This window comes from Mauremys mutica, chromosome 6, assembly GCF_020497125.1.
Source record: "Mauremys mutica isolate MM-2020 ecotype Southern chromosome 6, ASM2049712v1, whole genome shotgun sequence".
Lineage (NCBI taxonomy): Eukaryota > Metazoa > Chordata > Testudines > Geoemydidae > Mauremys > Mauremys mutica.
This window is the reverse complement of record NC_059077.1, coordinates 110,053,909-110,066,316: the sequence shown is the minus strand read 5'-3', so window position 1 is coordinate 110,066,316 and position 12,408 is coordinate 110,053,909. Positions and strand designations below refer to the sequence as shown.

General features: G+C 43.6%; 1 long non-coding RNA gene across 1 annotated transcript in view; it reads left to right on the top strand.

The window, feature by feature from the left end:
• Positions 1–12,408, top strand: part of LOC123372374 — a 271,660-nt gene that overhangs the window by 89,658 nt on the left and 169,594 nt on the right. The gene's annotated exons all lie outside the window — the stretch shown is intronic.

Sequence of the window (12,408 nt, the reverse complement as noted above, 5' to 3'; positions counted from 1 at the left end):
CAACATGTTTTATTGCTAGACTCCCAGTTTTATTTAGACTCTCAGTAAATGATTCACCATGTGATATAATTCAGCATTCAGATTTGAGCTGTTTTGGCTAGTTATGATTGGTTGCATAAATCACATGGTATTGTTTGTGTTCTCTGAATGAAAGGTGCTAAGTCTTATTTCCCTTTCTCCCACTCTTCCCTCTTTCCCCCTTAATGAAGAGGGTTTGAAGAATCCACGGGGGGAGGGGGGGTTAATCCCTCATGGGGAGGTAGTAAGTAAACAGGGTTAAGGAATTTAAAACTTTAATATTTCCTGGATCACCCAGGAGTAACCAAAGCACCTTTTCTAACATAATTTGACGATTCACATAAAGTAGTTGCATTTACATGCACATTCTTAATTGTGCTGGGTGTAGTCGTGTCTTGTCTGGCATCTTTAATCGTCTTTCTGCCAGGGCTTGGATAGGAGGTTGTGGGAAACTTGCCTCCTTGCTGTGTCAAGTAGTGCCTCACCCATGTCTTCTGATCAGAGCCTGAGATCTTGAAATTCGCTCTCTGGGAACATTTATGTAGGTGAAACTCATTCACTTGAATGTTGGTAGAAAATGGACACAAAAGGGTCACAAATATGGTCAGAATGGAATTAATTTTAGTTACCGATTTTTTGCAACAATTTTCTAGCTCTAATTGGTATTGTAAGATGTAGCATTTTGGACCATCACTGAAGAATACAGTCATATTCTTCAATAAGGATATAGTCATGGAATGTAAGGAACCTTTTTTCTATTAACTTTTTTCTTATTTATATATGCACACATACTGTCACACACACAGAAAAAAACAAATATAACTATACATAAACTTCTCTTAATGAGTTAGCCATTTGCTACCTAACCTTAACTTACTTGAAATATTCGATTATATATAATATGAATGGTTAAAATATAAATAAATTTGTATTGCACTGTTTAAAAACAAAATGTATTTATAAAAAGTCTTAAATCTTGTTCTGCCTGATCCTTATTTTGTGGACAGAGAAATTTGACAAAAAAAAATTAGATTAAGATAAAGAACAGATGCAAACATTAGAGGACAGAGAAAGAGAAGAGGATGGAAAGGAGTGGGCAGGGGTGATGGGCGTGATGGGGGCGGGGCATTCAGTTATTTCCAGGAATTCAGGGTTATTTAATGCCCTGTGCTGGGGGGACTATACTATATTTTGCCCTTTGAAAGGTATAGGCTTAACAATCTAAGAGGTCTTTTTCTTCTTTAATGATTACACCCCTAAAGTAACGTTAAATGGAAATGGACTGTATGTCCAAACATCTAAGTTGGGAGATTTGTGTGGTGCCAGGTAAAGCCCACACAGAGAATTCAGGAAAGTCATAAGAAGCTGGGACTGAACAATAATGGCTGAGTTGTGTCTTGATTTAGCTTCAGGGAATTGAATCCTTTCTTGAGACTCAGTGCTGGAATTGTTGAGACTGGGAGTGTCACACTGGGGAGTTTATGAAATCTACACAATACCTGATGTTTTCCTAAGAAATATATGTTAATTGCTAACGTGTGCTGAGCAAATAATTAATAAAGAATAATTTATTTTTGAATTCTACCGCTTTTTTCTGTTTTGGAATTGTCTACAAGTAGGTCACAATTTTATCCCATGTATTTATTATTTCCCAGACACTTTCTGTAAATAATGCTTCAGCTGTAGCTTTTTTTGTGATCAGTCCATTGCAAGTATCTGATAGTCAAATTTAAGCTGCTTTGACTGGACACATACCACGCAGACTGTTTGAGTTACTATGCATGCTAGCTGCAGCAAAGGGAACTTAGCTCTCCACTGCAGTGGATTGGATTTACTACAGGTACCCTGACAATGATAAATTCAGTTAAGCTACAATAGGACTACGTCGCACAATATATTTGTTTCCTTATGAATGTATATCACTGTTAGGTGCAGTATAGTTGCAGCCGTGTTGGTCCCAGGATGTTAGAGAGACATTAGATGGATATTGCCTTGCCCATATTGCCTCTGTGAGGATATGTCTACACAGCAACTAGACAACTACGGCTGGCCAGTGATAGCCTGCGGGTTTGGAGGGTCCCGGAACTCTGGCTCCAGCCTGAGCCTGGAATTCTACACAGCAATGAAACTGCCTGGCGGCCTGAGCCACGTGAACCTGAGATGGCTGGCATGGTCCAGCTGCAGGTTTTTCTTTGCTGTGTAGACGTACCCTAATGTCCTTGTTAGAATCAAATATTTGTGAAGCCTGATCTGCATTTTTGCTTCTGCAACGTTCACTTAAAATTCACCATTTCAGCAAACAATCTTGCCAGTAACTTAGTAAAATCAGTTACCAGAGTATTTTTGGAGGCCCAACCTAAAAGTGGGGTGAACACAAAGTGCATTTTTTAAAAAAAGTATATGAATATCGATAGTCGTTTTTTCTGCAGTAATTGCCTGTCTCTGGAACCATCTGAACCAAATTCAACCTTGATCTGAATGAGTGCAGTTTTTCAGTGACATTTCTAGAGCCATGTTATTACTTACCCCAGGGTTCAATTTGATCCTGTCATTTCAACTTCTTGTTTCATTCAATTCATTTCCCCTTTAAAAAGTTCAAGTTTACAGTGTAACATTCCTTCCAGGCATTTGCTTTTGTTAACAAATGGCTCCTGTGTGCTATCAGAAAACACTAACCCTCGGGTAAAGAGACTACAGAATTGTGGCACTAGTGACACCGGGCTTGGAAATGTGGGTGCTCATTATTATACATACAGCGAGGAACAATGGGGGAGATTTTCCAAGGCACAAGAGAAGATAGGTGCCCAATTAAGTTCATTGGGATTGAGTGCCTGCCATTCACTTGTGACTTAAACTCCTCAGATATTCATAGTCTGTCTCAATCATTGGAATAAGAATGGAAAATTGTTTTTTTAAAAAAGGATTCAGTTGTGCACTAAGGCCCCAATCCATGCATTAATCAAAGCCACAAGCTGTCCCATTAACTTCAATGGGTGTCAGTTGTTTAAAGTTACATGTGCCCAACTGCTGTGCTGGGTTGGAACCAAGATGACTGGAGAAAAGGATTCCAAAGGAGCAAAAGGCACGGTCTGTGTGACGTGGACAGCAGTGACAGAAACAACAGTGACAGAAATGGGATGGAGGAAATAATATTCTATGCCTATAGCACCTTTATGATAACTGCTTATTTATTTTCTAAAAAATCCCCCCCAAAACGGAGGGTTCAGTCCTGCCGCAGCTCACTACATCATGTTACTAGCTCTGCAGCCACTCCAAGGTGGTATCAAGTCCTGAGTGTGGAGGCAGAACCCAGGAATTTACAAAGTGACCCTGTGACAAAACAACATCCATAGCACCAGCTACTTATCTGGCTCAGAATATTTCTTAGTTTGATTTATGTTCATTGTGGTCCAGACCATGCAGTCCTTACTCAGGCACAAACTTGGATCGACTTTAGTGGGGTTTTATCTATCTATCTACAGGACTGAATCTTTTGTGGTCCACCAAAGAGCAATTTTGTTCCTCCATTAACTTTGGTTAAGCTTCACATCTGGCTTCACAAGACTGTACAAAGGGGATTTTATTCATCTGGAAGCAAACTCACTAAGCACTTTGTTTTCCTTATTAGTAGAACTGGGCCACTGGTGGGTCATTGTGATCACATGCGTACTACAACTGCCTGTGTTGTATCTAAATAGAGGGCTTCAGCTTTTATGACAACAGTCCCGTAACCTTCAGAAACATAAATATTCACCCCAAATTTATAAAACCAGAATCATAAAAAGGATGGGGGAGGAGGGGAAGGGTTGAATTTATTTATTATTTAGCTGAGGACATTTTTATGGAGTAATAAACTCCTTTTTAGCCAAAGGCATGTTGTAGAGAGAGAGAGAGAGAGACTGTTGATGGCAAACAGTAAAACAAGAGACACCTTAAAACTATTAAACCAAAATAATTATCAACTATAAATCAATGCCATAAAATTAAACAGGGTCATGTAATGGATGCAGTGTAAGGAGGACAAAAAGTTACAAAGAGCTGAAAATAACATTTGAAAAAGCCAAGAAATTTTCTGTTAAATAACCCCCCTCCAACCTTATCTTTATTGGATTTAGCTCCTTGAATCTTTGTCTGTGCTATTTGAAAATGTGAAACTGGCTGCCTGCCCCCTGCCCCCCCCACTTCTCTCCCGCACTGCATAATTGTCTTAAGCAACTGAATAGTTGTGTTATATTGATCTTTAGCTACACAAAGCCTTATGTTGGGCATTGAAGGCCTGATCCAAAGTCCGCTGAAGTCAATGGAAGAACTATTGACTCCAATGGGATCAGGCCCAGCCATCTCTGGCTTGTAGTGCTCTTCATGTTCTTTTAGTGGGAAAGGGGAGTAATTAATTCACTGTTATGCAGATATCCGTACCATACTGATTTTCCCTTTAATTTAATGGAACACATTAGCAGCAGCATAACTGGAACTAGAGCAGAGGACCAGCCGTGGAAGAGGTGCTATATAAAGGACAATGAAAAGAAACCAAAGGACTCCTGTTCTACAATGATGCCTGGAAAAATCTCAGTTGCATCAACAACAGTTTTTTCCAGCATAGGGACTTCAGGATCAGGCCCAACATCTATTCTGTTAAATTACTAGGGATGAAAACAAAAAACAAAACAACCCCCCAAGCCCAGAGACATGGGGAGAGCTGGGCAATAGAGCAAGACAGATCTCAATTCGTGGCAGCTGAAAATATAATTTAATAGCAGTAAGGCTGGGGCAGAAACTGACAAATGCCAGGTAATTCAATATGAAAGCTTGATGCCGCTTTGAAACTGGTTACAAAAAATTCAATTTCTCCTTGTCTACTCAACAAGAGCTCATGGACGTCAATTACAGTTTTTTCCTGAGTAAGGACGTCAGGCTTTGGCCCGTATGTTACGTAAACTTCTTTCCATTTAATTCCCCATCTCTCTGTTGCAAATGAAACAAATATTTTTTAATGATGAATATAAACTATAAAGCGATGCTGAGACACTCAGTGACTTACACTCACTGGGATTCATGCAAACATTTCTGGGGCAGGTGTTGAGCCATGTGAATCTTTACCCCCTGAGTTGTGCTTTGATCAAACCCCGAAATTCAAAGCCAAACTTAAACTAAACACCACCAAGCATCACTTGCCTTTTCACTGAAACCATGTGAGACTGTGAATTTCATATAGTTTTGAAGTCAATCCATACATCTGCCCTGATTGGGCTAAAACTGGACCGACACTTACCCAAAGGGTTCATAAAGAGGGCTGACTAAAAAACAAGAATTATGTTTCATGTGAAGTTTTGACATTTCAAAACTTTTTCAGTTTGCACCTGAGACCTTTTACATTTATTTAGTTATTTGGAGAGCGAGCATGACCCCGCAATAGCCAGTAGCCCAGGAGTTAGGGTCCTCAGCTGGGATGTTGAGAGAGCTAGGCTCAAGTCCTTGCTCTGAATCACTCTCACCTATTGGAGCTGTTTTGCTTTGTATGCGTAATATTCATTGGAACAGACATCACATTTCAGGTAAGTGCCCTAAGCATGGGGCTATTGGCTATTCTGAGATTTAATCTCTATCTAGTTTTGGCCCAAAATTCCATTCTGGACCTGAAAACCTTCTTGAGGAAAGTTTCATCAAAGCTACTATGTTTCTGCAAAAAAAAAATTTTTTTTTGATAAATTGATATTTCCTAACAATCACAACAACAAAAAGTTTTATGTTAGAAAATCCCTGACCTGCTCTGTCTATAAACATTAGTTCAACCTTTCAACAGATTTGGGCTGTGCTTTGTGTTTTAATGATCACTAGAAACCAGCTGGCTTTTTAATGCATTTTAGGGATTTCTGATCAAAGCTGAATCCATTTCTAGTAAAATGTAAAGAACTTCCATGACACACTAATTGAAAGAATTTTTAAAAGAGGTGCTATAGGCAAACAATGTGTGTCCATTTATACTCCCAGAACTCCTATTGAAGAGCGTCTTGTGTATGTAGCTGTGGAAGTCTCCTGCCCGCCCACCCGTTCTGTGCTTGTGTAACACATGCTGATATGGTGTGGCTGTTTGTCCACCTCTACAACATATAGTGGTTTGTAAGTCTGCTATGACTTCAAGAGCAGGAGTGTTACACAGTTGCTGTGATTGTATGTATGAGTTGAGTGAGCACATGCTCAAATGGCCAGGGCTGGCTCTAGGTTTTTTGCTGCCCCCCGCCAGCCCTGGGCTCCCCCCTGCACTCCCCTGCTGCCCCAGTCCTGGGTCACTGGTAACTCACTCCCAGGGCAGGTCATTCAGCAGGAATCTTGGATATACACAGAACACAGACAGGATTGGTTCCCAAATGTTTACAGAACTGCAGTAAAGTGGAACAATTTTCAGCTTGTGTGACTGGAGGATATCTGGATGCATATTATAAGACTGTCCTACATAAATGAGGAAAAGTTGAGGTGCCCTTATTATTCTTTTGTTCCACTCCTTCTTTCTATGGGGAATTTGCCAATGCAATATCACTGTCTTCCTTTTAAACAAATAAAACTAAAAAAAAGGCAATGGCTGTTGAAAATAGCAATTCCAGTCCTAAAAACCACCGGGAAGCATTTCTTGCTCAATTTTATCCTACGTTTTCTACAACAAGTTACAGTGGATCCGTATATTTGATTTGGGAGAAATGAAGTAACAGCTGCCCGAATTGAGCTTGAGCACTCCTGAATTTTGAGGGTGTTCAAATTTGGAAGGCAGGTGCTAGATTCCCTTGCTGGAAAGGAAAAGTCAATTTCTGCTTCCATGGCTAAGAAGTGGAAATCCTAAGTGCCTGGTACTTTATCTAAAGCTGCCCAGGTCCAGAGCCTCCCCTCCCTTACTTTTCATTTTAAATTCTAGTGGGATCCAGGTACCTCCCTTGCTAGGCTTCAGACAGAGAGGGCCACTGTCCATTTAGTCCAGCCAGTTCCTTCTTTGGGGGCTGCAAGGTGAGGTCACACCAGTATCCCTAATCCAGTCTGGGGAAGTCTTCTGAAGGGGATATCTGGGCCAAAGCCTTCTACTCCTTGGGTACACTTGTTCCCCATTCACAGTGCCACCCCTTTCCACTCACAGCAAGCTGCAGCATGGCTCAGCTACCTCACTCCTTACCCCTCCCTTTCCTGTTGATAGCTGCCAAGGGAATGCTGGGAAATTTAGTTCTTTCCCTGCTCCAGGGCTGGCTCTATAGGCAGGGAGCTAGGCAAGGAACTACAGCTCCCAGGGTCCTGTGGGTTCTCAGCTCCCATGCTGGATCCCCAGCTACTCTGTGGCTCCGCTTCTGCAGGGTTGTGAGAGGGGAGGAAGTGAGTGGGAAAAAAAAGGATGGCCCGAATGCCGCCCCCTGCAAATGTGCCATCCCAAGCACCTGCTTGTTTTGCTGGCGCCTGGAGCCGGCCCTGCAAACGGCTAATCAGGATGTCTAACCAGCCATTTGGGCATGCAATTGCTGCAATTCTGGGTACAAATACAGACACCTGGTCGTGCATTTGGACCTAAACATTTGGCTCTGAAAGGGATTCCACATTATTAAGCAAATCATTTTGTCCTATAGATTTGAACTGAAGCAGCATTTCCTGCCTGCAGTTTAATGCCTCCTTACTTAGGTCATCTTTATAACCTGGAATAAGGAAGCAACCAAAACTTAAATCTTTTTTATTCTTTTAGGGCTCAGTCATGAGCTGTATTATGTTCCCATGCAAGGGAGTAAGGGGTATAAGAGCCCATTGATTCCTTGCTCAGGCTACCCACATTACAAGGAACAGCATGGAGAAAGAGCAGCAGCCTTTGCTGGGCTGCTTCTCCTCTTCTCATGCATGTAGGTGGAGCCCTGGTTACATCCTGCCTTCCCCTCCGCTCCCCAACATCCTGGCAAGCACAACTGAGGCAGCCAGCCAGGGGAAGTAAACTCTGATCGCTTTCCCCCTGGAGTAAGTGGGGAACCCATCACCAGACTGTGACTCTGAGTCACAATATGTTCCTTGGGCTGTGCCAGAGGCAGCATGTTCTTACATGGGACTTGTGGCAAAGTCACAGCTATGAAGACCTTGTTTTAAAAACTGAAAATGAGGTGATAGATGGAGAGGACTGACATAAGAAACAATATTCCCCTTGCCTTCCACGAAAGGGTGGTGAGTGCAGACACCATGAGGAGTAAAATTGGTTCTCTATTCAAAGTTGAAATAAGATGAATTATAAACACTGAAGAGAAAAAGTTGGGAGGGTGAGAGAGGGAGATAGAAAAAGTGAAGGTGAGAAGGTTTAAACTCTTCAAATAAATTGAATTTAAATTTAGTTATTTGAATGTTATTTAAGCATCAATTGCTTAAAGGCTTAACAATTATATAATAAGTATGTATCTATTACATCTAGAATTATGTTCATCCAACTGTACAGTGAAAAGCTATAATTCAGTGGAGACGCTTTAGTGTCATAAAATACAAGCACATAGCCCAGGTAGTTTGATAATGTCACCAGAGCCCTGAGGTGAAACTGAAAGGGAACAAACCATTTGATATATCGGATCTCACCATTTGTCCCCCAGTCTGTTTTTCTGTTTCCATTCCAGCAATGGACAATACTTGAAACTTAAAGAAGTGTAACCACCCCCCTCCCACACCTTGAAGTATCTAACCCATTGTACAATACTGTACACAGGGGTGGGGACTCCTGCCTGATCTCCTTGTTGATCGGTGGGTTCTTTAAAGCATGAAGCTTGATTTCCTTCCCTCAGAGTGAGAAACTACAAATTTGGGGTCAGATTTTGCCTGTGCACAGCATGGGGGTAGGGGTGTGTTCAAGGGTCTTAGACTGTAAGTAGACCTGTTTGAATAAAAGGATTTTCAGTTTGCTGACAATTCCAAAAAATCATGTGGAAAATAGTTTAGTGTTGAACTGATACCAAATTTGAGATTCTTGGTGCATCAAAAAGTTGAAAATATTTTTTCTTTTGGGTCAAGAAAAATGTTCTATATGTTTGATTTAAAATAAATAAAATAAAATTTGAGAAAATATGGACCAATCTAGTTTGAAACAAAAAAATCAAAATATTTACAAGTGTTAAACCAAAATGTTGAGGGTTTTTGTGTGGGGTGGTCACCCCGCTCATGCCCTGAACAGCTTAAAACAGCCCTGGGAGAGCGCTGGGCTGGGGTAGGGGGGGAACCTAGGCTGATGGGGGAAGCAGCCACCGGTGGGGCCATGCCCCAATCAGGCCATGGCTGGCCCTGTAAGAGGGCTGAGGGCCAGAGACTGGCAGGCACTCTCTCTCTAGCTTTCTGAGAGAGAAGGAGCTGGCTGCCTGGGAGCTGGGAAGGGTACCAAGGGTGGCACAGTGCTGGGGAAGGGCAGAGGGAACTGGGGAGCTCCAGCCTAGCAAAACCCCAGGCTGAAGACCTACAAAAAGGTACTGGGGCTGCAGAGGGGCAGCCCAGAGATAGGCAAAGGCAGCAGGTCCTAACCTCCTTGACGATGATGAGTGGTTTACAGACTGCAGTTGGCCCCAGGGAGTGGGGGCTAGATGGTGACTGGCAGTAGCCACTGAGGCAAGGTGGGTTTAGAGGGTTGAGGGTTCCCCTGGGCGGCGAGACCCAGAGTGAGGAGGTACTGTGGTGGGCAGAACCCCTGGGCAAAGGGCACCGGGGTCTGGGAGAGACACAGGGCCAGCGGCAGGTGAGACACCAGCCTGAAGAGGGTGCGCTGGGCTGGAAAGAGCTAATTCCCGAGATGGCCAGCAGGAGGCACTGTGCCAGTGAGTCTTTGCCCTGCCACAATGTGTGTTTGTTTTTAACCAAAACACTTGAGCAAAACCCATATGAATTCGCAAAATGTTTTGGTGTCACTGAATCTGTGTGGTTCACCAAAAAAAAAAAATACAGGTTCATCCAAAAAATTTCACCCAGCTCTCAATTGTATATAAACTCCTGGGGGGGAGGAGCATCTCTTTTTGTCCTGTATTTGTACAGCACCAAGCACAACATGTTTTTACAGTACCTTGTCCATGACTGGGGCTAATAAGAAGCCATGTCCCCTTCACAGTGGCTAGGCACAGCAGCAGTCCCTCATGAGGGTTGCAACATCCTTGAGCTGCTGGGTCACAGAAAAAGGGGCAGGGAAGTGGGGTGAGGAGACACTATGCCTGTCTCTCTGCACCGGACTGGAATGATGCAGGGGAGTAGAGTTGCACTGTCCTAAGGAATGGTAAAGCCTCCACGCTCGCTATCCACTTCCTGGAGCTCCAGGAGGCATTTGGACCTTACTCATCACCCATCACCCAGAGTCATATACTCAGTGCGTATCCTTGCACCGATTCAGCTCTTTTATGGTGTGCTTGTTCAAGCTCCCAGAACATTTTTAGCTTTATATGAGCAGAGTTTTGGTGTGTTTAATGTGTTCTTTCCTATATAGTAATAAAGATCAATTTCTTGGGCGTTTGCTACTATATATCACTTCCCTTACTTTTGTCTGGGTTACTTATGCTCCCTCTCCCCTTCTTCCACCCATTCCTCTCCCCAAAAACCTAAAGCCAACTCCCCCTTTATTTATCTCTTTCTTCCCTATCCTCTCAAACATATCTGTATTTCTGCTCAGAAAGTCAGGAATGCGAGGATTTTTGCCATTGACGTCAACAGGGCCAGGCAGGCTCTCACTCCAGATCTCATGAGTCCCAGTCCTGCACTTTAACCATAAGATCACTCTTTGTCTCTCTCAGCATGTCTTCATAGGCACAATGTTCAGAAAGTTGAGGTCCATGCACAATTTTGCACATACAGTTTTGTGCCTACTTTGCATGTGCAATGGATGGCAATTGTACAGGCACAGAGGGTATTTGCATGCCCAAATGGATGCAATCCTTATTTTTATGCTTAAAGGCCAGATCTGTGTATACCCTATCTGTAATTGCATTTGCATAGTAGGTGCAAAAATGCTCACAGGCCCCAAGTCTCAAAATCAGACCCTCCAACTCTCAGATAAAAGACTCAAATTCACCATAGAGTTGTGTCCTGGAACCATTTTTCCTGAATCAGTAATGAAGCCTGTAGTGGGATAGTTGCCCCACTTTGGCAGAGGAGAGGTTAAAGCAGGCTGGAGGGAGCCTGTGAAGACCCTGGCCAATCAGAGAAGGGCAGAAAGGCAGCCAGTCAGGGCCAGGCTGAGCCCTATATAAAGGCTGCAAGCAAGGGGGAAGGACCGGCTCCCTGTAGGTGAAGCACCTAGGCTAGAGCAGTGCTGGGCAGGCTCAGGGAAGCAGAGAGAGAGAGCGCTGGCCTGTTACCTGCCAGGCGGTGGCCCCTGATGAAAAGGGCCAAGAGGGTGTGTGGGCCAAGGGGAAGTGGCCCAGGGTACAGAGGATTGAAGGAGGACAGTTGGGAGGCTGCTTCTAGAGGGTCCCTGGGTCAGGACCCAGAGTAGTGGGCAGGCCTGGGTCCTCCCCTCCCCCTTTACACTTCACCTTACCATAAAGGAGCATGACCAATGGACTGTGCTTTGTCCCTGAGGCAAGGGACTAGACTTTGGGACGGCCGGGGCGTCAGGCATAGACTGAGGACAGCTGATACCCCCGGAAGGGGGGAGAATAGAGCAGGGGCACAGCCGGAGGGCTGTGTCCAGAAGAGGACACCGCAAGCCAGGGAGCAACACAGGTCCCAGACAGCAGAGCAGGCAATGGGCAGGACACCACCCGCAGAGGGCGCTCCATGGCTAGGACAGAGCTAATTCCTGGAGCAACCAGCAGGAGGCACCATGGTGGTGAGCACAACCTATTACAAAGCCCAATGGCCCTTCAGCTTTTTTCTGATACCTTTCCCTCCCTATCTCCTCCAAATCATTTGTAGAGACACATTTGCAACAGCACCCTTTTAACCATCTGTGATGTACAGAGGGGACACTTGCTACTGTTTAATGATCCATCTTTCTCTCAGTTATGCACAGAAATAGGGAGACGGTGGCCCTATAAATTTATTGTGACACCTGGCACCCCCATAGTCACCACTGTCATGTAATTAGGATATGTTTTGTACAACGTATGCCTTGTGAGGTATCATTCTAAAAGTCTTGATCTGCTAGACAGTAATATCTCATTGGATGGTATGTGCTATCGTTGTATGTGACGTTATGAAGTTTGGCTATGTATGTGTTACTGAAGCATGTTGTGAGGTTGAAAACACCCCCAAGCAGCCTTTCAGGTACAACAGTAAAAAGGCCAAACAATGTTAATGGTTTACTGAGGAAATGCACACAAGTACAAAGATTACCCCAGGGACTGTGCACAATAGAGACCTCTCAGAGATAGCACTACACAATGGGAATGGTTTGACCCAGGTCACAGCAAAAGAGCTTTCCAG